Raw genomic sequence first — 23,105 nt, 5'->3', positions numbered from 1 at the left:
AAAAAGATAAAATGGACTTCACCAAAATTGAAACTTTCATGCTTCCAAGGACGTCATGAAGATAGTGAAAAGACAATGCATAGAGGAAGAGAAAATATTTGCAAGCTATATACCTAATTAGAGATTTGTATTCAGAATGTATAAAGAACTTAGAATTCAACAAAAATAAAGAACCCAGTAAACAAATAGGCAAAGAATTGAACAGGTATTACTCCAACAAAGAAAAACAGATGGCCAATAGGCACCTGAGAGAATGCTTAATATCATTATTCATTAAGGAAAGGCAAGGCTGGTCTGAGTGCAGTAGTGTTTACAATTAATTGATCACAGTCAGTTACAGATTTCTTTGTTCCTTCTCTACTCCCACTGCTTCATTTGACTAGCCTAAAACAAACAAACAAACAAAAATGCAATGATATACTTGGATGGCTCAGAGTAAAAGACAAACAATAACAAATGCTGACCAGGAGGTAGAATGCACATACTCTGCTTGTTGTTGTTCAGTTGCTAAGTTGGGTCTGACTCTTTGTGATGAACTCCAGCACACCAAGCTTCCCTGACCTTCACTGTCTCCTGGAGTTTACTTAAACTCATGCTCATTGAATCAATGTCGCCATCCAACCATCTCATCCTCTGTCACCATCTTCTCCTCCTGCCCTCAATCTTTCCCAGCTTCAGAGTCTTTTCCAAACACTCTGTTAGTGGGAAAAAATGGTGTAGCTACTTTGGAAAAAACTTAGAAATGTCTTAAAAATACTAAACATAGTTATCATATGACCCACATTCTATTCCCAAGTATATACTTAACAGAAATGAAAACATTATGTCCACATTAAAACTTGTAAACAGATGTGCATATCAACATTACTCATAATACGTATATATATAACCTAGAAACACCACCAGTGTGTACTAATGGATGGATAAATGAATATACAAAGTGTGGTATATCCATACAATGGAATATTACTCTGCCATATAAAGGAGCAAAGTACTGAAACTTTCTACAGCAAAGATGAACTTTGAGTGAACATGAGGAATTTATGCTAAGTAAAAGAAACCATATACAAAAGACCAGGTATTGTATGGTTTTCTTTATATGAAATATCTATCTAGAGAAGACAAATCCATGGAGATAGAATGTCAATTATTTGTCACCAGGCGCCAGAGCAGGGAGGCAATAGGGTGTTCATTTTTGAGACTATGATTATGTCCTGGAACCAGATAATAGTCACAGTAGAAACAAAAATCTGTTGAACAAGACATTTAAAACACTGAATATCAGGCAGTACAGTGATCCCTGAAAAAAGTAAGAGGTAAATCTAATTGAGCCCACAGTTGCTCATCTGCTGCCTGAAGACAGTTCTCAGGCTGCAGTATAGAAACCCAGGAAAACCTGCATAAACTACCCAAATTATGGGATAATGTTGAGATTTTGGAGAAGGTCAATGTATCTAAAGAACCCATGTTAAAAATGGGAGAGAAAGAGAGAAAAAGAGTGATCAGAGAGACCTACAAAAGTTTCATATGAATTCATTTAGTTAGAATAAAACTACCTGTAATTGAGCAAACTTACTCAAGGCCAGGGAATGATCCACTTGACAGAGCTAGCAATTACAATACATGAGGTTAGAAGGTCTGAAATTGTGCCTGTACCCACCAATCAGATTTGAAAATCTAATAATAACCATTATTAGAGTAATCTGAAGGTAACTGATTCGGAGGAAGGAAAAATTAGACCTAAACTAAAACTAAAGGCTTTTCTGACTTCTACTAACAAAGCAAAGAACAAGACTCAAAATGATCAATTTGTTACCAGGTTAAATTAACTTCACTCTAAAAGAATAGTTTATACTATTACCAGGAATACAGGATCATCCAACAGGAAAAATGTCACAAAGACTGACAATTAATTAAAAATTATCAATAACACAAAGAAGAAGGAATAGGTCCATATAAGCAGAAGAATGAATCAACATAAAAAATGCACTTGATATAATTAGGAAGCAAAAATATTATTTTAACTACATTTCATATGTCTAAGACAATGGAGGAAAAAATTAGCATGTTAAGTAGAAATATACTTTTAAATTTCACTTTTAAAACTATATACCCAAAAAAAAAAAAAACCTATATACCCACAAATCCAAAAAACATAATTAATTCCAAACATAAGAATCATAAAAAAATACATCAAAGCACATAATTTTAAAAACTGCTTAAATCTTTGAAAGAAAAAAAAAATCTAAAGTAGGCAGAAAAACAGACATTACATGTAAAGCAAAAAACTGTAAACATAAAGGACTTCTTGCTGGAAACAATGAAAGCCAAAACATGGAACAACATTTTTAAAGTACCAATGAAAAATAAAATACTATAAACCTAAAATTCTATGCCCAGTGAAAATGTATTTTGGAAACACAAGCAAAATAAAGATATTCATAAATAAAGTACCTGATATAATTAATCATCAACAATATAAGAAATTTTTAAAAATGTCCAATAATCCAAAGAAAAAAATGATGTCAGATAAAAATCTGGATCTGCACAGTGACATGAAGAGTACAAGACATAGTACTATACAGGAAAATATAAAACATGACTTGTGTTTTTAATGAAAAATAATTTAAGCATAAATTACTATTCAAAGAATAATAGCAATGTATTTTTGTTTAGGTAGTATATACCAACATAAAAAGTGTGATAAAAATAGCAGAAATGCTGGGAGAGGAGCAAATGAAAGCTGAATGTTTAAAGTTATTATACTATGTGCTAAGTAATAAATATTACTTTATTAGCATAGATTGTGCTAACTTAAAGAAATATACTATAAAACCCTGAAAAAAACATGAGAGAACAAAACAAAATAAAATGATAAATTTAAAAAGTCAATGATGGAGACAAAATGAACCCATAAAATATACAAAATTAATCCAAAATAAGGCTAAAGAAAGGGAACAAAAAAAGACTGGACAAACACAAATATCAAGATTTAAACCTAACTATACTAATTATCATATTAAATGTAAGTGGTCTAAACACCATGATTAAAAGACAGGGACTGTTATTTAAGATTAAATGCAAGGTCCGACTCTATGCTTCCTAAGAGAAATCCATGTTACATGTAAAGTCAAACAGGTTGAGAAAAAGGATGGAAAAATATAATAATATTAATATATTATGAATAATATTAACATTAATCAAATAGATTAATAATAAAGTAACCATAATAATATTAATCAAATAGGAACTTAGAATGGCTATGTTAACATTAGACAAAGTCAATTTTAGAGCAAAGAATGTCAACAAAGATAAAATGAATTATTTAATGACAAGATCCCTTCATCAAAAGAACATAAAAATCCTATATATTTATGTAACTAAGAAAGCTTCAAAATGCATGAAGCAAAAACTGATAGGAGAAACAGGCAAATCTATAATTATAGTAGGAGACTTCAGTACTCTTCTTTCAATAATTTACAGAAAAAAACACTTGACCAACATGATCTAACTGACGTTTAAAGGACACTGTACTCAATGGCAGTAGAAGCACATTCCATGTACGTTCTTCTCAATGCATACGAAACATTTATCAAGATGGACCATACTTAGCACTGTAAAACAAGTCAATGACCAACATGATCTAACTGACATTTAAAGGACACTGTACTCAATGGCAGTAGAAACACGTTCCATGCACGTTCTTCTCAATGCATATGAAACATTTATCAAGATGGACCATACTTAGCACTGTAAAACAAGTCAGTGAATTTAAAAGTATTCAGATCAGGCAAGCTATATTCTCTGGACAAAACAGAATTAGATTATAAGTCAATAACAGAAATCTACCTGGAAAATGTCCATATATTTGGAAGTTGTATAATAAACTTTTAGGTAGCAAAGAGTCCATTAAGAAGTCAAAAAAAAAAGCCCCAGATATTTTAACTTGAATAAAAAATAAATTAGAAACATATTAAAAATGTTTGATATCCTTAAGGCACTACTTAGACAAAAATATATAAACATAAATGCTTAAATTAGAAAAGAAATTTCAAGAAGCAATTATCTAAGAAACTCAGGAAATAAAAGAAACTACTAATTCCAAATTTAGAAAAAGGAAATGATGAAGTTCAATTGAAAATCAATGAGCTATTAAAAAAAAAACACACAGAACAAAAAATACCAGTAGAACCAAATGCTAGGGTTTCAAGAAGATTTATAAAATTAGTAAGTCTCTAGTCAGACTGATCAGGACAAAATGAGAGAGGCAAGAAATTATCAATATCTGGAACAAGAAATGGGATATCACTGCAGATTCTATAGATATTAAAGAAGCAGTCAGAAAATATTATGTATAATTTTATGACAACAAATTCAATGACTTAGAAAATCAGCATATTGTTTGAAGAGAATGAACAGTATACTGTTCAAACATAGATAACCTGAAGATTTCATTAAAGAAATTGAAATTCCAGGCCCAGGTGGCTTTTTTAAATGAACTAGACCAAATATATTTAAAGATTGAATATCAAGTTTACATAATCCTTTCTAGAAAAGGACTATTTCCCAATTCACTTTATGAGGCCAATCATTACTTTGATACCAAAATTAGAAAAAGAGATTTACAAGAAAAGAAACTATAGCCAATAGGTCTTATGACTATAACTCCAGCAATGTTCAACAAAATTTTTGCAAATTGAGGCCAGCAATATAAAAAGCATAATATATCAAGAAAAAGTGAGATTTATCTCTGGAATGAAAATTAGTTTAACACTCAGAAAATCCTTTATTAAAAAAAAATCATGAAATCCTCTCGATAGATGCAGTAAAATCATCAAACAATGCCCAACAAACATTCCTAATAGACATTCTCAACAATCTAGGACCAAAAGTTAACATCCTTAAGCTAATAAAGTGGATCTCTGAAAAACCCACATGTAATATCATGGAATAGTGAAAGGCTGAATGCTTTCCCTGTGAGCAGAGAAAACGATGTCTGCCTTTGCTATTTATAGTCAACATTGTCCTGTAGGTTTTGGTCAGTGCAATAAGGCACACATACAAAATTAAGTTAAAAAAAGTACTGAAACTAAAAAATAAAGTAAAAGTGTCTTTATTTTTAGAAAACACGATCTTCTAAATAGGAAACCATAATTCTACAGAAAAGCAATTAGAACTAATATATGTTTAAAAAGGTGTAACATATATACCAATATATAAAAATCAACTTGTTCTATATATGTGTAACAGTCATAATTTAATTTTTGAACTCAAAAAATTGTTTAATAAATGAAGAGAGATACTGTTTTTATTTTTTTTCTTTTATTAGTTGGAGGCTAATTACTTTATAATATTGTAGTGGTTTTTGCCATACATTGATATGAATCAGCCATGGATTTACATGTGTTCCCCATCCCGATCCCCACTCCCACCTCCCTCTCCATCCCATCCCTCTGGGTCTTCCCAGTGCACCAGCCCCGAGCACTTGTCTCATGCATCCAACCTGGGCTGGTGATCTGTTTCACCCTTGATAATATACATGTTTTGGTGCTGTTCTCTCGAAACATCCCACCCTCGCCTTCTCCCACAGAGTCCCAAAGTCTGTTCTGTACATCTGTGTCTCTTTTTCTGTTTTGCATATAGGGTTATCATTGCCATCTTTCTAAATTCCATATATATGCGTTAGTATACTGTATTGGTGTTTATCTTTCTGGCTTACTTCACTCTGTATAATGGGCTCCAGTTTCATCCACCTCATCAGAACTGATTCAAATGAATTCTTTTTAATGGCTGAGTAATATTCCATGGTGTATATGTACCATTGCTTCCTTATCCATTCGTCTGCTGATGGGCATCTAGGTTGCTTCCATGTCCTGGCTATTATAAACAGTGCTGCGATGAACATTGGGGTACACATGTCTCTTTCAGATCTGGTTTCCTCAGTGTGTATGCCTAGGAGTGGGATTGCTGGGTCATATGGCAGTTCTATTTCCAGTTTTTTAAGAAATCTCCACACTGTTTTCCATAGCGGCTGTACTAGTTTGCATTCCCACCAACAGTGTAAGAGGGCTCCCTTTTCTCCACACCCTCTCAGCATTTATTGCTTGTAGACTTTTGGATAGCAGCCATCCCGACTGGTATAATGGTACCTCATTGTGGTTTTGATTTGCATTTCTCTGATAATGAGTGATGTTGAGCATCTTTTCATGTGTTTGTTAGCCATCTGTATGTCTTCTTTGGAGAAATGTCTGTTTAGTTCTTTGGCCCATTTTTTGATTGGGTCATTTATTTTTCTGGAATTGAGCTGCAGGAGCTGTTTGTATATTTTTGAGATTAATCCTTTGTCTGTTGCTTCGTTTGCTATTATTTTCTCTCATTCTGAGGGCTGTCTTTTCACCTTGTGTATAGTTTCCTTTGTTGTGCAAAAGCTTTTAAGTTTAATCAGGTCCCATTTGTTTATTTTTGCTTTTATTTCCAATATTCTGGGAGGCGGGTCATAGAGGATCCTGCTGTGATTTATGTCCGAGAGTATTTTGAGATACTGTTTTTATAAATTGGAAGATTCAAGACCTCAGCAAAGTTTTGCTTTGTTTGCTTAAGAGAAATTTGCAGCTAACTTTAAAGTTTAGTGCAAGAAGATATCACTGGAAAATAATTTTGAAAAAGAAGAATAAATATGGAGAACTAACAGTTACTGTCTTTCAGAATTACCATAAAAATCTTCATAAAAATTAAATGTCTACCTACTCTACATAATAATATTAATTGGATGTTAGGAATAAGTTTAAGAAAGTAGTTGATTCTATTCAATGTTTTGCCTAAACCCAGTTTGATAATTAGCACTTTTTATATAAAAGGGGGTAAAACAAATTCATGGCAACATTACCTATTTTTTAACAGTACATAAATGCATAAAATTGGCTGAAAATAAAAATGATAAGCTAGTTAAAATTATAAGCTCTGAGGAGTGGAGATGGAAGGCTATAAATATACACATGATAAGATACCCAATCATTAGTCAATAGGTCAATGCAAATTAAAGCCACAAGGAAGTGCAACAATTATAATGGTTAAAATTTTAACCTGAAAATATCAACTGATGGCAAGGATGCAGAGGAACTAGAACCATGACATTTTATTAGTGGTTCAAGATGGAATAGATACTCTGGAAAACTGATATTTTTCATCAAGGTAAACATCAACCAGGGCTTCCCTGGTGGCTCAGGTAAAAGAATCCACCTGCCAATGCAGAGACGCAAGAGACGTGGGTTCAATCTCTGGGTAGGGAAGATTCCCTGGAGAAGGAAATGGCAACCCACTCCAGTATTCTTGCCTGGTAAATCTCTTGGACAGAGGAACCTGGCGGGCTATGTCCATGGGGTCACAAAAGAGTCAGACACAACTAAGTGACTAAACAACAACAACAAGCATAATTGACCACGTAACTATTGTTATTATCATGAGCAATAGGATTTCCAATCATTCTATCTATCTCTCATTAGTATCTTTAAAAATTTGCTACCCTGATGCTGGAAAAGATTGAAGGCAGGAAAAGGCGATGACAGAGGACTAGATAGTTGGATGGCATCACCGACTCAATAGATGTGAGTCTGAGTAAGCTCCAGGAGGTGGTGAAAGACAGGGAAGTCTGGTGTGCTGCAGTCCATGGGGTTGCAAAGAGTTGCACGTGACTGAGCTATTGAACAGCAACAACACAATATTTCTACTCTAAATATATCATTAAAATAATGACTGCAAGTACAATATAGAGACCTTAGTGTAGGCAGGAACAAGATGATGGAAAACAGAAAGGAAGTTGAAAGGAGAAAAAAAATCAACCTATTAAAATTTCTGTGTGCAAAATTAAAAGAAGACCAAGATAGTAAACTTGAGAGAGAAAAACAGATTGTGGAATTTATATAAGAAGAAACTGTATTAATAATGATTTCAAAAGATAAACAATGCATATAAGTAAAAAAGAAAAATATACTTAATAAACTGGGTAACGCAAGGCTGAGCACTGTGTACAATGCAGCATCAAGTTTAGGGGAGAGTTGCATTGCAATCAAGTCAGCAAGGGAAACAGAGCATTTTGATCCAGCAGGAGGCTATGTCAGTTTCATTTTTTAATGTTTTGTTCACATTCCCACATTTTGAAAACTATAAGCATGTGATATAACCAACCACAAACCTTGAATAATGTTGGTTCAATGGAAGCAAGACCACAAACTATAGTTGTTATATATCTAAGAGTATTGACTGGAGCCAGTGCAAACTAGATTTTAATCTTTTCAGCCAGTTGTGGATTTTTTGCAAATGCTCCAAAACCTGAAAGTAAACAATAGACTAGTTTACTTGTATCTGGCTTCAAATTTCCATTGTTATTTGACTAATTTACCTAAGATTACATAATAGAGCTGTTATCTTTTCATCAAACTGGTCTCTAGAGATTTTCTCTACAATTTACCCTGCACATTAACACCAGATTAATTTCTTGAAATTCAATTCTATTTGACTTTTTTGCAATCACTCTGAGTGGTTGCTGATTCCATCACTAACCTTCAGTGACCCCTGGTGTTTTATTTCGTTATTAAAAAATTTAGAAAATATAACCCATCCCTCATATCAAAAGGCTGTTCCATCTGCTTCTGTCTCTACTGATAACCCTGAATCTGGTTAAATGTACTGAGGGCCTAGATCCATCCTCTACTGTTTTGGCCTCTTTTTCAAAAAGGAGGCTGAGCCATCTGTCTTTCAAAAGACCATCAACATTCAAGGTACAGTTTACCATTCTTTATTTTTTTTCTTCATAAAATCTTCCCTAATAACTGTGTTCAGAGGAAATGTTTCCTTCTACAGTCACATGATGCCTTTCAATGCCCCAGATGCCTTTGCCTTTGCAGGTCCCTTCCTACACACACACACACACACACACACACACACACACACACACACACACACCTGCACACACAAATCTATGTAAAACTATATTTTGTGACTGATATAAAGATGAATATAATCTGAAATGAATTATATTTCTTTATTCTTCTAATTTTTAAAAGAAATGAAACATTTTGAGGTGTCTCTAAAGTATCATGAACCCTAGGAGAGTAGCCTTTCATACTTAATTGGCTATTTAACTCTCTTCTCTCTGCTATCCTCCTTCCTGTTCATCTGACTGACCATAAGCCTGCTGGAAATATCATCCCTTTTGCAGCAGTTCTCCAATAGTGGTGATTTGCAACCCCCAAGGGACATCTGGCAAAATCTGGACACATTTTTTGTTCTTGCAACTCGTATGCAAAGGGGGTACTACTAGAATCTGGTGGCTAGAGATCAGAAATACTACCAAACATAGCATTATGCACAGGACTGCTCACCCTCCACATCCCCTAAGCAAAATACCAGTAGTGATGAGGAAGACAAACTGCCTTCATAGATCGAAAGCTTGAGATTTCTTTAGCGTACAATATACATTGCAAATGCCAGGCAACAAAGTACATTTCAAATAGTAGGTACACTGAACGTTGAAATGATGAATTAATTAATTTTTACATATCAGTTGAAAAGTTTGGAAGCATTTAGTCTTTATAGGATTTTCAGTATGCAAATTAATATGCCTCATACTACCCTAGAAAGATCCAGGCAAAGTGCAGACAAAACTCACTGGGCAGCAGAATGCCACTGCTCAAAGAAGTCATGCCGACCAAACTTCAGACTTCTGAAGAGTATCAACACATCAACTTTCTATTAAAAAAACACTATAAAGAAATTTTTTTTTAAAACACACATGCCAAGTCCTTAGTCTTAGAAATTCTAGCTACAGAGAGTCTCAGGTAACTCTCTGCATATACATCTTCTTTAATACATGTGGTATGACTAGAAAGATCATGTTAATAGATGATGATATCCATTTGGTTTATTCTAGAAAGACTATACAAGTATATTCCATAATAAAACAAGTATCATTGGCATTTAAATGTGTCCCTTTTTGGATTGTTTGTATGTTCTAAATAGTTATAGCTAATATATATGATTTCTAAAATTATTTTTGTTTTAAAAAATGTTTTCTTTGTTATCTTTAAAACAAAAATTATACCATAATCAGTTTTCATATTTCTTAACATACCTACAGTTGTTCCCAGGGAATAGCCTACATAGTACATTTGTTTTTGTCCTATTTTCTTCACAAAAAAATCAGTGGTGGCTGGAAGATCATATTTTATCATTTCATCATAACTTTATGAAACAAAAATGTATGAAACCTATTTTAATTTTGTAAAACTTAAAAAAATTATGTTTTATAATAAAAATTTTAATTTTATATTGTAGTGTAGTTTATTAACAATACTATATTAGTTTCAGGTATATAGCAAAATGATTCAGTTATACATACATATATATCTATTCTTTTTCAGATTCTTTTCCTATTTAGCTACGATAGTATATTGAGCAGAATTCTCTGTGCTATTAGTAAATAAGAAACTTATCCTTTGTTTAATGGACTTAAGAAGGGTCATAAGACCTAGCACTAATTCCACACATCTTGTTTGTTACCAGGCTTTCCATGGTGGCTCAGATGGTAAAGAATCTGACTGCAGTGCATGGACAGAGGAGCCCACGGGGTCGCAAAGAGTTGGACACGATTGAGTGATTAACACTTTCACCTTCACATTTGTTACCTGCTAATATGTGAGTTTTTTATACAGTTCATGGGGTTCTCGTGGCAAGAATGTGTGTGTTAGTCACTCAGTCATGTCCAACCCTTTGTGACCCCAGGCAAGAATACTGTAGTCGTCTGCCATTCCCTCCTCCAACGAATCATGTTTTCGTGGAGGACAGGGAAGTCTGTCTGCTGCAGTTCATGGTGTCAGAGAGAGTCAGACACAACTTAGTGACTGAGCAACAACAATACATTACCTAGAGCTTCCCAGGTGGCTCAGTGGAAAAGAATCTGCCTGCCAATGCAGGAGACGGTAGTTCAATCCTTGGGTCCGGAAGAGCCCCTGGAGAAAGAAATTGTAACCCACTCCAGTATTCTTGCCTAGGAGATCCCACAGACAGAGAGCCTGGTGGGCTACAGTCCATGGGGTTGCAAAGAATCCGACATGACTTAGTGACTAAACAAACAAGCAAGCAATATGCTACCTGCTTCTAATTACCACTTCATTCTTAGTTCACAAAATTTCTTTGCGGTAAGTATATGACTACACACATTCTAGAGCTGAAGAAACAGAAACTGTGCCTGTGAGCATAGCCAATAAATGATGGACTACATTTCAGAGTGCTCTTGCTCTAGATCTTAAGATATAAGATATTGCATTTTATGGTTTTCCCATAAGAGAAATATGAACAATATACTATTTCAAAATAGCAGACAAAAACTGCTGCTGTAAAACTGTAAAGTGAAAGTAGAAAATCAAATTTTTTTTTTTTTGGCAATTGGTGACAGCAGATGCTTTACATTATTCTACTTTTCCATTGTGAAAAGTAAGTAACCATGTACATGTTTAACTTTTGTCTTCTCCTCCCTCCTCCATGTTTTTTCCCCCTAAAAATAGCAGTAGTGATATACAAAGTAAAATGTAGTGGGTAGGTTGGTAACATGATTAATATTTGGTGGGCTTCCCTGGTGGATCAGATGGCAAAGAATTTGCCTGCAATGCAGGAACCCAGGTTTGATGCCTGGCTTGGGAAGATCCTCTGGAGAAGGGAATGGCTAGCCACTCCAGTATTCTTGCCTACAGAATTCCATGGACAGAGGAGCCTGATGGGCTACAGTCCATGGAGTTGCAAAGAGTCAGACACGACTGAGTGACTTAACACTTTCATTTTCTTTCACTTTCAGTTTGAGGGAAGAAGAGGAAATAATGTCTCTTTGACATATTTTCATCTTAATTCTTAGCTCATTATTAATATAAAAAATCTAGAGCAGTTTTGTATATAAATCCTTAAAAATATTTTTGAGTTACATATTTTAAATGAAATAGCTTCATTTCAGTTTTAGAAATTTATTTAAATATGATAATTTAAAAAACACATTTTAAAGTCAAAATAGAACAATACAGATCTTTTCCTTCCTTACCTGAAAGCCCAGAATTCTTTGGACTCTGTTTTCAGGTATAAGTGTTTCTGGGACCACTTACTTCCCCTGCTGTTCCCCATCCGCACATCATACCCAGCATCTGCCAGAAGGAAGCCTGGGCTATGGTTGGGAAGATTGGAAATCCAGACACTGCCAGTTATAAACAGACCATATTGTAAGTACACAACTGGACTGAAAAGAAGCAAAGAAAATGTCTTTAAACAAGAAAGTCTATTGGAAAGTACAACACAGGTTTTCAAAGCACCAGCTATTGTTAGGATTATTCGGTTTGTATGGCAAAGAAATGAGCTAACAATTTATTAAAGTTATTTTATATTAATAATAGAAATGCTATTCTCTAATTCTCAGTGCAAAAGAATAGCCATACCTATGGGGTCCTATGTCCTCTTTTTGCCAGACCTCCTTAAGTTAAATTTCATTAGTAAAAGTTTTTAATTTCTAGGATTTACAAGTTAACATTCTCTCTATGTGAAGAATTTACACTTCATGAAAAGTTGAAAGAAATATCCAGAAACGGGAATGTTTTGGGTCTTAAAAATTCATGTGCAGATTATTAAAGAAAAAAGTTACCCTCCTGAACTTAGAATAGCATTTGCTTATTCTGAGTACTTGAGATTCCCTGGTGGCTCAATAGTAAATAATCTGCCTGCCATGCAGGAGACACAGGACGTGTGAGGTCAATCCCTGGGTCAGGAAGATAACCCTGGAGAGGGCATGGTAACCCATTCCAGTATTCTTGCCTGGAGAATTCTGTGGACAGAGGAGCCTGGATAATCTACAGTCCATGGGGTTGCAAAGAGTCAGACATGACTAAAGTGACTGAGCACCCACATTCTGAGAACTTAGGCAGAAAGTAAGACTGAACTAGATCTCTGCTGTTAGACCAGGAAGAGCAATGCTAATACACACTTGGGTAAGTGAAGAATCCCAGAGAAAAGTGTGGTTGAAAGTCCTGGGTCTTCTAGTCAGGGACTCTGAATTTCCACCCAGTACACCAAAAGAAATTTATTGGCCAGTGTGTGCTTCACTAGGTGGCGCTAGTGGTAAAGAACCCACCTGCCAATGCAAGAGACATAAGAGGCACAGGTTAACTCTCTGGGTCAGGAAGATCCCCTGGAGGAGGGCATGGCAACCCACCTCAGTACTCTTCCCTGGAGAATCCCATGGACAGAGGAGCCTGGAGGGCTGCAGTCCATAGGATCACAAAGATTTGGACATGACCGAAGTGACTTAGCACACACATATGTGCTTCATTTTCGCATCATAAGGATCAATGTAAATTAAGTGTTAACAGACTGCCAACTTAATCTCAGTAGTTCAAGCTCCATTTTTAACGAGTAACTTAATCTCATATTCTATGATTAGAATGACTGGAATGTATTTGACTTGGACTTGATGACTTTCCCTTTTCCCCTCACTCCAATTCTATCTAAATGATTAGCATCATTCTTCCCATGAGGAATCCGGTTGAGCTGAAGGATGTAGCCATCTGCAGTGATAACTTCATACTTTTCACTTGGGTAACCCCAGTAAGAAATTATCTCACTCTGAATGGAGAAAAAATGAGACAAGACATTTAGCTTCACAAGTTCACTAGGCCATTTTTATGACCCTTAAAGTCAAACTTATGGGTTGATATAACATATACTATGTAAGGAGAGCTTTCAGATTCAAAAATGGGCCGAAGAACTAAACAGACATTTCTCCAAAGAAGACATACAGATGGCTAACAAACACATGAAAAGATGCTCAACATCACTCATTATTAGAGAAATGCAAATCAAAACCACAATGAGGTACCATTACACGCCAGTCAGGATGGCTGCTATCCAAAAGTCTACAAGCAATAAATGCTGGAGAGGGTGTGGAGAAAAGGGAACCCTCTTACACTGTTGGTGGGAATGCAAGCTAGTACAGCCGCTATGGAAAACAGTGTGGAGATTTCTTAAAAAACTGGAAATAGACCTGCCATATGACCCAGCAATCCCACTTCTGGGCATACACACTGAGGAAACCAGATCTGAAAGAGACACGTGCACCCCAATGTTCATCGCAGCACTGTTTATAAAAGCCAGGACATGGAAGCAACCTAGATGCCCATCAGCAGATGAATGGATAAGGAAGCTGTGGTACATATACACCATGGAATATTACTCAGCCATTAAAAAGAATTCATTTGAACCAGTCCTAATGAGATGGATGAAACTGGAGCCCCTTATACAGAGTGAAGTAAGCCAGAAAGATAAAGAACATTACAGCGTACTAACGCATATATATGGAATTTAGAAAGATGGTAACGATAACCCTATATGCAAAACAGAAAAAGAGACACAGAAATACAGAACAGACTATTGAACTATGTGGGAGAATGTGAGGGTGGGATATTTCAAAAGAACAGCATGTATACTATCTATGGTGAAACAGATCCCCAGCCCAGGTGGGATGCATGAGACAAGTGCTCAGGCCTGGTGCACTGGGAAGACCCAGAGGGATGGGATGGGGAGGGAGGCGGGAGGAGGGATCGGGATGGGGAATACGTAAATCTATGGCTGATTCATATCAATGTACGACAAAACCCACTGAAATGTTGTGAAGTAATTAGCCTCCAACTAATAAAAAATTTAAAAAAAAAAAAAAGAAAATTTAAAAGAACAATTGAAAATAATAGTTCCAAAGATTTTTTTTTAATTAATGATAAAAATAACTTACAATATTCATATTGGCTTCACGGTAGTGGCTTTTTTTCCTAGTAAAGAAAATGCATTTCCAAACATGCGGATAAAGCACATAGCCTTCACATTTTGAAACTACCAAGGAAAAATTTATTAGCATGATGCAGTACATGTTTCACTGTAAAGTCATATTACTTACTGCCTGGCTATTTGCTTCACGGATATTTCATTTGTCACTTTATCTTCCGGTTCTACTGTGCCTTATCGCCACATCTATCATACAATTTTTACACTTCTATTACTCTCATTATTTCTTCTCATTGTGTACATTATTCTATTTCCCCAAAGGTTGTTTCATATATTAACCTACTACTGAGGACTTTTTTACATAGCTACATTTTACTATCTGTTATGGGTTGAATTATGTTTCCCCGCCCCCAATGCCTCTCAAACAAGACTTGCTCAAGCTCTGACCCCTAATACCTTAGAGTGTCACTGCATTTGGAAATAGGGTTATTACAGAAGAAATAACTTACATTAAGCTGAGACAATACTGAACCAGGGTGAGCCCCTATTCCTCTGCAACTGGTCCTTGTAAGACAATGGCCTTTTGAAGATAGCGCCACACAGAGAGAATGCCATATGACAATACAGGCAGAGACTGAAGCTATTCAGCTGCCAGGCAAGGGGCAAAAGAGACTTCTGGCAAGCCATCATAACCAAGGAAGAGGTGATGAAGGATTTTCCAACAGATTTCAGAGGAAGCATGGCCCTTCAAACACCTTGATTTCAGATTTCCAGATTCCAGAAAGATAAAACAATAATTTTCTGTTATTTTAAGCCATACATTTTGTGGTAGTTTGTTAAGGCAGACCTAGGAAACTGATACACCACCTTTCAAAAGAGGGAAAGAAAATTGTACCCGGAATGATCTTTTTTTTTTTTTTTTTTAATTGTGAATAAAACAAAGCAGTCAGTGATTCAGGATCTGAGAACTTCCTTTAATCCTCTCAGAATGGCAGGTCAGATGTGACTCAAACATTGACAGTACAGATAAATGTTTGTATTATTGTTTTATATATCTGGATTAAAATATGGCCTATTGAATAGCTCTTTTGTTCACTCATTCTACTCCACATGCATAATCCTGCTCCCACCTCCACCTGGGAAATTCTCCACTGTGTACTGTTCAAACTCAGCAATTTTTTCAGTTTCAGGCTTATAGCTTCCCCTACCCTCTCATGAAACCCTCATATCCAAATATGATTGTAATCAACCTCATCATCAAAGGCTTCTGAGGACTTGTCTTAAAGGACTAAAAATTAGTTTATGCTGTTTAAACTAAAGACTGTAAGGATCTCAATTCAAAGACCCCAGATTTTGAGTAGAGATAGCCTAAGAGAGAAGGCCAAAGGGAAGTTAACAATTGGAGGTGAGACGGGGAGAGCAAAAGAGGATGACGTCCATAGGATACCAGGACTGATGACTGTGAGCAACCTAATCTGGCCAAGTCTCCAGCACCAAAAACATTCCTTGAATATTACTGGAGTTGCTAAAGTAAAATGAATTTTTCAGAATACCTCACATACATTGTCGATAAATACTGAATATATTTTCAAACACCTTCTGTCTTCTCATAGGTGTCAAGACAGTCAAGAGTCTTCTCCAACACCACAGTTCAAAAGTATCAATTCTTCTGCACTCAGCTTTCTTTATAGTCCAACTCTCACATCCATACATGACTACTGGAAAAACCATAGCTTTAACACTGACTTGATGGACATGAATTTGAACAAACTCTGGGAGATAGTGATGGCATGCTGCAGTTCATGGGGTCACAAAGATTACTATTGCGACTCCTGCTTTCTTTGGGTCTCCGTTTGCATGAAATATTTTTTTCCAGCCTTTCACTTTTAGTCTGTATGTGTCTCTTGTTTTGAGGTGGGTCTCTTGTAGACAGCATATATAGGGGTCTTGTTTTTGTATCCATTCAGCCAATCTTTGTCTTTTGGTTGGGGCATTCAACCCATTTACATTTAGGGTAATTATTGATAGGTGTGGTCCCGTTGCCATTTACTCTGTTGTTTTGGGTTCACGTTTATACAACCTTTCTGCATTTCCTGTCTAGAGAAGATCCTTTAGCATTTGTTGAAGAGCTGGTTTGGTGGTGCTGAATTCTCTCAGCTTTTGCTTGTCTGTAAAGCTTTTGAATTCTCCTTCATATCTGAATGAGATCCTTGCTGGGTACAGTAATCTAGGTTGTAGGTTATTCTCTTTCATTACTTTAAGTATGTCCTGCCATTCCCTTCTGGCCTGGAGGGTTTCTATTGATAGATCAGCTGTTATCCTTATGGGAATCCCTTTGTGTGTTATTTGTTGTTTCTCCCTTGCTGCTTTTAATATTTGTTCTTTGTGTTTGATCTTTGTTAATTTGATTAATATGTGTCTTGGGGTGTTTCACTTTGGGTTTATCCTGTTTGGGGCTCTCTGAGTTTCTTGGACTTGGGTGGCTATTTCCTTCCCCATTTTAGGGAAGTTTTCAGCTATTATCTCCTCGAGTATTTTCTCATGGCCTTTCTTTTTGTCTTCTTCTTCTGGGACTCCTATGATTTGAATGTTGGGGTAATCACATTGTCCCAGAGGTCCCTGAGGTTGTCCTCATTTCTTTTGATTCTTTTTTTCTTTTTTCCTCTCTGCTTCATTTATTTCCACCATTTTATCTTCTACCTCACTTATCCTATCTTCTGTCTCCATTATTCTACTCTTGGTTCCCTCCAGAGTGTTTTTGATCTCATTCATTGCATTATTCATTTTTAACTGACTCTTCTTTATTTCTTCTAGGTCTTTATTAAACATTTCTTGCATCTTTTCAATCTTTGTCTCCAGGCTATTTATCTGTAATTCCATTTTGTTTTCAAGATTTTGGATCATTTTTATTATCATTATTCTAAATTCTTTTTCAGGTAGATTCCCTATCTCCTCCTCTTTTGTTTGACTTGGTGGGCATTTTTCATGTTCCTTTACCTGTTGGGTATTTCTCTGCCTTTTCATCTTGTTTAGATTGCTGTGTCTGGAGTGGGCTTTCTGTATTCCGGAGGTCTGTGGTTCCTTTTTATTGTGGAGGTTTTACCCAGTGGGTGGGGTTGGACGATTGGCTTGTCAAGGTTTCCTGGTTAGGGAAGCTTGCGTAGGTGTTCTGGTGCGTGGAACTTGATTTCTTCTCTCTGGAGTGCAATGGAGTGCCCAGTAATGAGTTTTGAGATGGGTCTGTGTGTTAGGTGTGACCTTGGGCAGCCTGTATGTTGACGTTCAGGGCTATGTTCCCGCATTGCTGGAGAATTTGTGTGGTATGTCTTGCTCTAAAACTTATTGGCTCTTGGGTGGTGATTGATTTCAGTGTAGGTATGGAGGCTTTTGGATGGTCTCTTATTACTTAAAGTTCCATGTAGTCAGGAGTTTTCTGGTGTTCTTAGGTTTTGGGCTTAAGTCTCCTGCCTCTGGATTTCAGTTTTATTCTTCCAGTAGTCTCAGGACTTCTCCAGCCATACAGCACTGATAAAACTTCTATGTTAATGGTGAAAAGATTCTCCCCTGCTAGGGACACCCAGAGAGGTTCAGAGAGTTACATGAAGAAGAGGAGAGGGAGGAGGGAGATAGAGATGAGCAGGAGGAGAAAAAGGGGGACTCAAGAGGAGAGAGACAGATCTACGCAGTTGTCTGTTCCCAGAGTGTTCTCCGTAGCCCAGACACCCACAAAGATTCACAGAATTGGATTGGGAAGAGAAGGGGAAAGGAGGAAATAGAGGTGTTCTGAGGTAGAAAATGGAGAGTCAAGATTGGGAGAGAATAATCAACACACTTCTGAATAAAAATGGGAACTGAATATTGGATTCTTAAATGTCCACAATTTATATCATATACTGAAAAACAAAGATTAAAAGTCTAGAGTAGAGGTTAGACTCTTAAAAATACTATATTAAAAACAAAAACCAAAACACACAAAAAAATTTTAGAAATATATATGAAGTTCGGTTTAAAAATAGGGCTTCTCTCTTTTTTTTTTTTGTAAGGTTATAGTGTAATGAAAATGAAAATTAAGGAGTAGTAGAGGTGTAATAGAGGACTTTAAAAGGAAGTAAGAGAAAAAGAAAAATAGAAAATAGAAGAGAAAAAGAAAAAAAACAAAAAAACAAGATAAAAAAATTTTTTTTCCTAATTAAAAAAATCATAAAAATCTATGAAAATGGAAGTTAAGGAGTAATGGGGGAGTAGTAGGGAATTTTAAAAGAAAAGAGAAAAAAGAAAAAAGAAAAACTTAAAAAAAAAGTAAAAATATATCAAGGAATTTCTCTGGAGCTGTTGCAGTCAGTGTGGGTTCGGTTCAGTTTCAGATAGCTCCTCGTTCCAGCTACACTTCTCGATATCTACAGGCCCCTTCCGGTGTAGTCAGTGTTATCTACAGGGATTTTAATCTGTTGCACCGGTCCCTTCTGAAGCGGTTCCCTTTGTTTATTTGGCTTCTGTTTGCCGGTCTCTTCAGTGCCCAATTTCTGCCCTGACACAGGCGGGCGGAGGTGGTCTCTTGTTCAGGTTGCTAGTTCCGTCACTCTGCGGGGAGGGGCTGGCGCTGCTTTCCTTCTCTATGCTGCTCAGGCTCCCGGCTGCGCTATATAGAGCGTGCCCTGCGCTGCACGCAGTTCCAGCCCTCAGGTGTTCCACAAAAGCGCGGACCAAAAAGCTGCGCCTGCTTTTTGTGCCTTCCCCGTCCTAGAAGCTCAGGCAGCCAGGAGCTTGACCGGGCGCAATCTCCCCGGGTGTGGCGCGCCTTCTCCCCTCCGCGATCCCAGCCCCAGTCCCCGCCCTAGACGGTTGGGTGCCTGCGCCCTGTGTCTTGCCGCGACCCTCCCGGCGGATGTCCACCATCCAGAATCTCAGGAGGTCTTTAATTAGAAACTGGAGGCCTGTTTGCACTGCGGTAGGGGATGCAGTCCTTGGGGTCGAGCCTGCCCCTTTCCCCTCCCCCCTGCCTCCAGCCTCCGGCGGGGCTGGGCCGGTCCGAAGCCTGCGAGCTCTTCTCTGGACTTGCTCGGTCCCTTTGTTCTGCGAACAGCCGGCAGTGTGTTTGGGCCGGTTAATTTTCTCTCTCTCTTTTGCTATCCCACAGTTTAAGCTGGTAACTCACAAAAGCTCCCTCCGATTGTCCTCAGGGCACTCAGGCCCGGTCCTTACCCTAAGCAATGCCACCAGCTCCTCTCTGTTCAGCCCCCACTTGCTGGTGGCGGGTGCGGGCGTCTGGGGTACTTTTCTGCTGGGAGTTGCTTTTAGGCACGTAATCTGTGGGTTTTATTTATTGTTCCCCTCCCAGTCAGGTTGCCCTCTGAGATTCAAACACTTCCCCCAGACCCGCCAGTGCGAGGGTTTCCTGTGTTTGGAAACTTCCTCTATTAAGACTCCCTTCCCAGAACGGATCTCTGTCCTTAGCTCTTTTGTCTCTCTTTTTATCTTTTATATTTTGTCCTACCTCCTTTCGAAGACAATGGGTTGCTTTTCTGGGCGCCTGCTGACCTCAGCTAGCGATCAGAAGTTGTTTTGTGAAGTTTGCTCTGCGTTCAGTTATTCTTTTGATGAATTTGTAGGAGAGAAAGTGGTCTCCCCGTCCTATTCCTCCGCCATCTTGGCTCCTCCCCCCCTCTAACTGTTTTTATATGATAATGTTTGAGCAAAAAATTTTTCCTGAGAAAGAAGTCTTAAACTGAATAATCAGTGCCTTGACAACGATACTAAATTTATTGAAATGAGACAAATCGAGGAAAAAGATGAAAATTCTTTTACACATACATTCATGTATGATGTGAAAGTGTTTACTTGAATTATCTACATAGCCATATTGATTACATCACCCCAGAAATACTGAACTTCAGAATTTATGAGCAAGATATAGCTTGGATTATAATACAGTTTGCCTATATCAAGCAGTTTAAGATGTACATAAGTTTAAGATTGCATAAGTTAACTTGTCTCTGCTATTAATGAAATAGCATCATTAAAACATCAACAAAAAATTTACTTTAAATCATAAGTGACACCTACTTCATTTAAATTTGGGGGATCATATCCAGTGAATAATGAAAATAAATTTTTACAAACTGCATCAACTACCACATGGTTTCACACATTTTGACCAATGAACTTGTTAATGTATGTGTTGGGATAAAAAATCTTTTTCACCAAACAGGATCTGAAAATGACATATTTCAAAGATAACTTGTGAAGGAAAAACACATTCTGTCCAGTTGAATTCATGAAAGAAAGAAGAAATAAAAGAATATTTGCAATGTATTACTGAGTAGTAGAATGAGTTAGTTCACTGTGATATTGTATGAGTAATATGGAAAAAACTGTTTAGTAAGATAGCATGTTAGAATTTTTAAAAATTCAACTGAATGAGTACCATTGAGAGTAATGAACTTGATCTTATTTTAGATAGAGAAAATGGAATTTAATAAAGTTAATGAAAACAAAACAGTATATTTTTAAGCTATGCTAGATATAAATAGAAAATATACTTAAAACACCTACATAGGTAAGCAAGCAAATCTATTCATTTTAAGATATGTCTTTTGTAAGAAAAGTTAATAAAATGGAATTTATAAAGTGAATTTTTTAAAAGAGAAAATAAGTTTTAAGAGATGGAGCAGAGGCAAAAACTAAGCCAGATTAAGAGATGTAATAAAAGAGCAAGAAATGATACCAAAGAGCAAATTATGCAATGCATTACAGGAAAATATGTTTTCTCTGAAATTCTTCAAGGAGTGGGTAGTGGAAGAAGTATATTTAGAGGAATTTATCAGTTAAAAACAAAGTCAGTTAGATAGCATTTTATCTTTGGGTGAATAAATGAATTCTATCTCAGACATACAGACTGAAAGAAAGGAAAATATAAAAGGTATAGTTAAAGATCAAAGAACAAATGTAAATCAAAAAGTAAAGCACAGATTTATACATAATGTATGACTCCATTTACATGCACTTCTAGAAATTTAAAAATTAATTGTTAGTGATATTGCATAATCATTATATTTTAGATCACTTAAGGTGGGGAGTGGGAAAGCACCTGACCTCATAGGGACAAATGGAAACTTTCTGGGATGATGGAAATGTTCTATAGGTTTATTTTGGTGGTAGTTACATAGGTTCACACATTAACCATGGCTTATTGGAGAATATTTTAAGTCAGTGCATTTTGTTGTAAATAAATCTTACCTACATTAAATTAATTTAAAAATAACATCATACAATAATAAATATGGCAACCAGAACCTTTAAAGTAGCATCATGTAAGATAGATATTAGAAAGAAAAACCTGTCATACAAAGACACAACTTTTGGATGTTGAGAGAAGATAATCTGTATGCATGTCCAATGAAAGGAGCAAAGTTAAAGCATGAGTGAAATTAATTCCATGGAAAAGAGCTCCACCTAGAGTACATACGGTTAATAAATAATGCAAACCCCAAATTACTATGAGCATAGATATTAAGAGTAAGAACATACTATATATCATCTTTATGACAATAAATTTAATAACTTAGATGAAATGGGCACATTGTCTGGAGAAAGATTACCAAGTATATTCATGCATAAATAAATAACCTGAATAGCCATATGTATATCAAAGAAATTGAGTTTGCAGCAAAATATTTTCGACAGAAACTTTCAGACTCAGATAGCCTTACTGGTGAAGTAGACCAAATATTTTAAGAAGATAGAATATCAATTTTATACAATCTCTTTCAGAAAGGTGTAGGAAAAGGGCTAATTTTCAACTCATTTTATGAGACCAAGCATTTCCTTGATACTAAAATTAGAAAAAGGGATTACAAGGAAAGAAACATAGTCAACAGGTCTTTTAAATATAATTGCAGAAAACTTCAACAGGATTTTAGCAATTTGAAGACAGCATAATAAAGTATGACATATTCAAAAAAAGTGAGATGTATCCCTGGAATGAAAAATTAGGTTAACAGTTAGAAAATCTATCAATTCAAAGAAAAATCATGGGTTCATCTCAATAGATGCAGAAAAAGGATGAAACAATAACAAATATTCATTCCTGATAGACAAACTAGGACTACAGGTTAGCTTCCTTAAACTGAAAGAGTGAATCTATGAAAAACCCACACCGAATATCATACAATAGTGAAAAACTGAATACTTTCCTTATGAGCACAGAAAAAGATGTCTGCTCTTGCTATTTGTATTCAATAGTCATCTTAATGTTTCACAGTGCAATAAGGCAGACACACAAAATTAAATTAAAAAGTATC

The 23,105-nt window shown here is 36.2% G+C and overlaps 1 pseudogene; it reads right to left on the bottom strand.

The window, feature by feature from the left end:
• Positions 1-357: 357 nt before the first annotated feature.
• Positions 358-16,369, bottom strand: LOC122708542 (annotated as a pseudogene).
• Between the last annotated feature and the right edge of the window lie 6,736 nt (positions 16,370-23,105).

This window comes from Cervus elaphus, chromosome 15, assembly GCF_910594005.1.
Source record: "Cervus elaphus chromosome 15, mCerEla1.1, whole genome shotgun sequence".
In the NCBI taxonomy this organism is placed as follows: domain Eukaryota; kingdom Metazoa; phylum Chordata; class Mammalia; order Artiodactyla; family Cervidae; genus Cervus; species Cervus elaphus.
The sequence above is the reverse complement of the archived record's forward strand: the minus strand, read 5'-3'. Positions and strand labels throughout refer to the sequence as shown.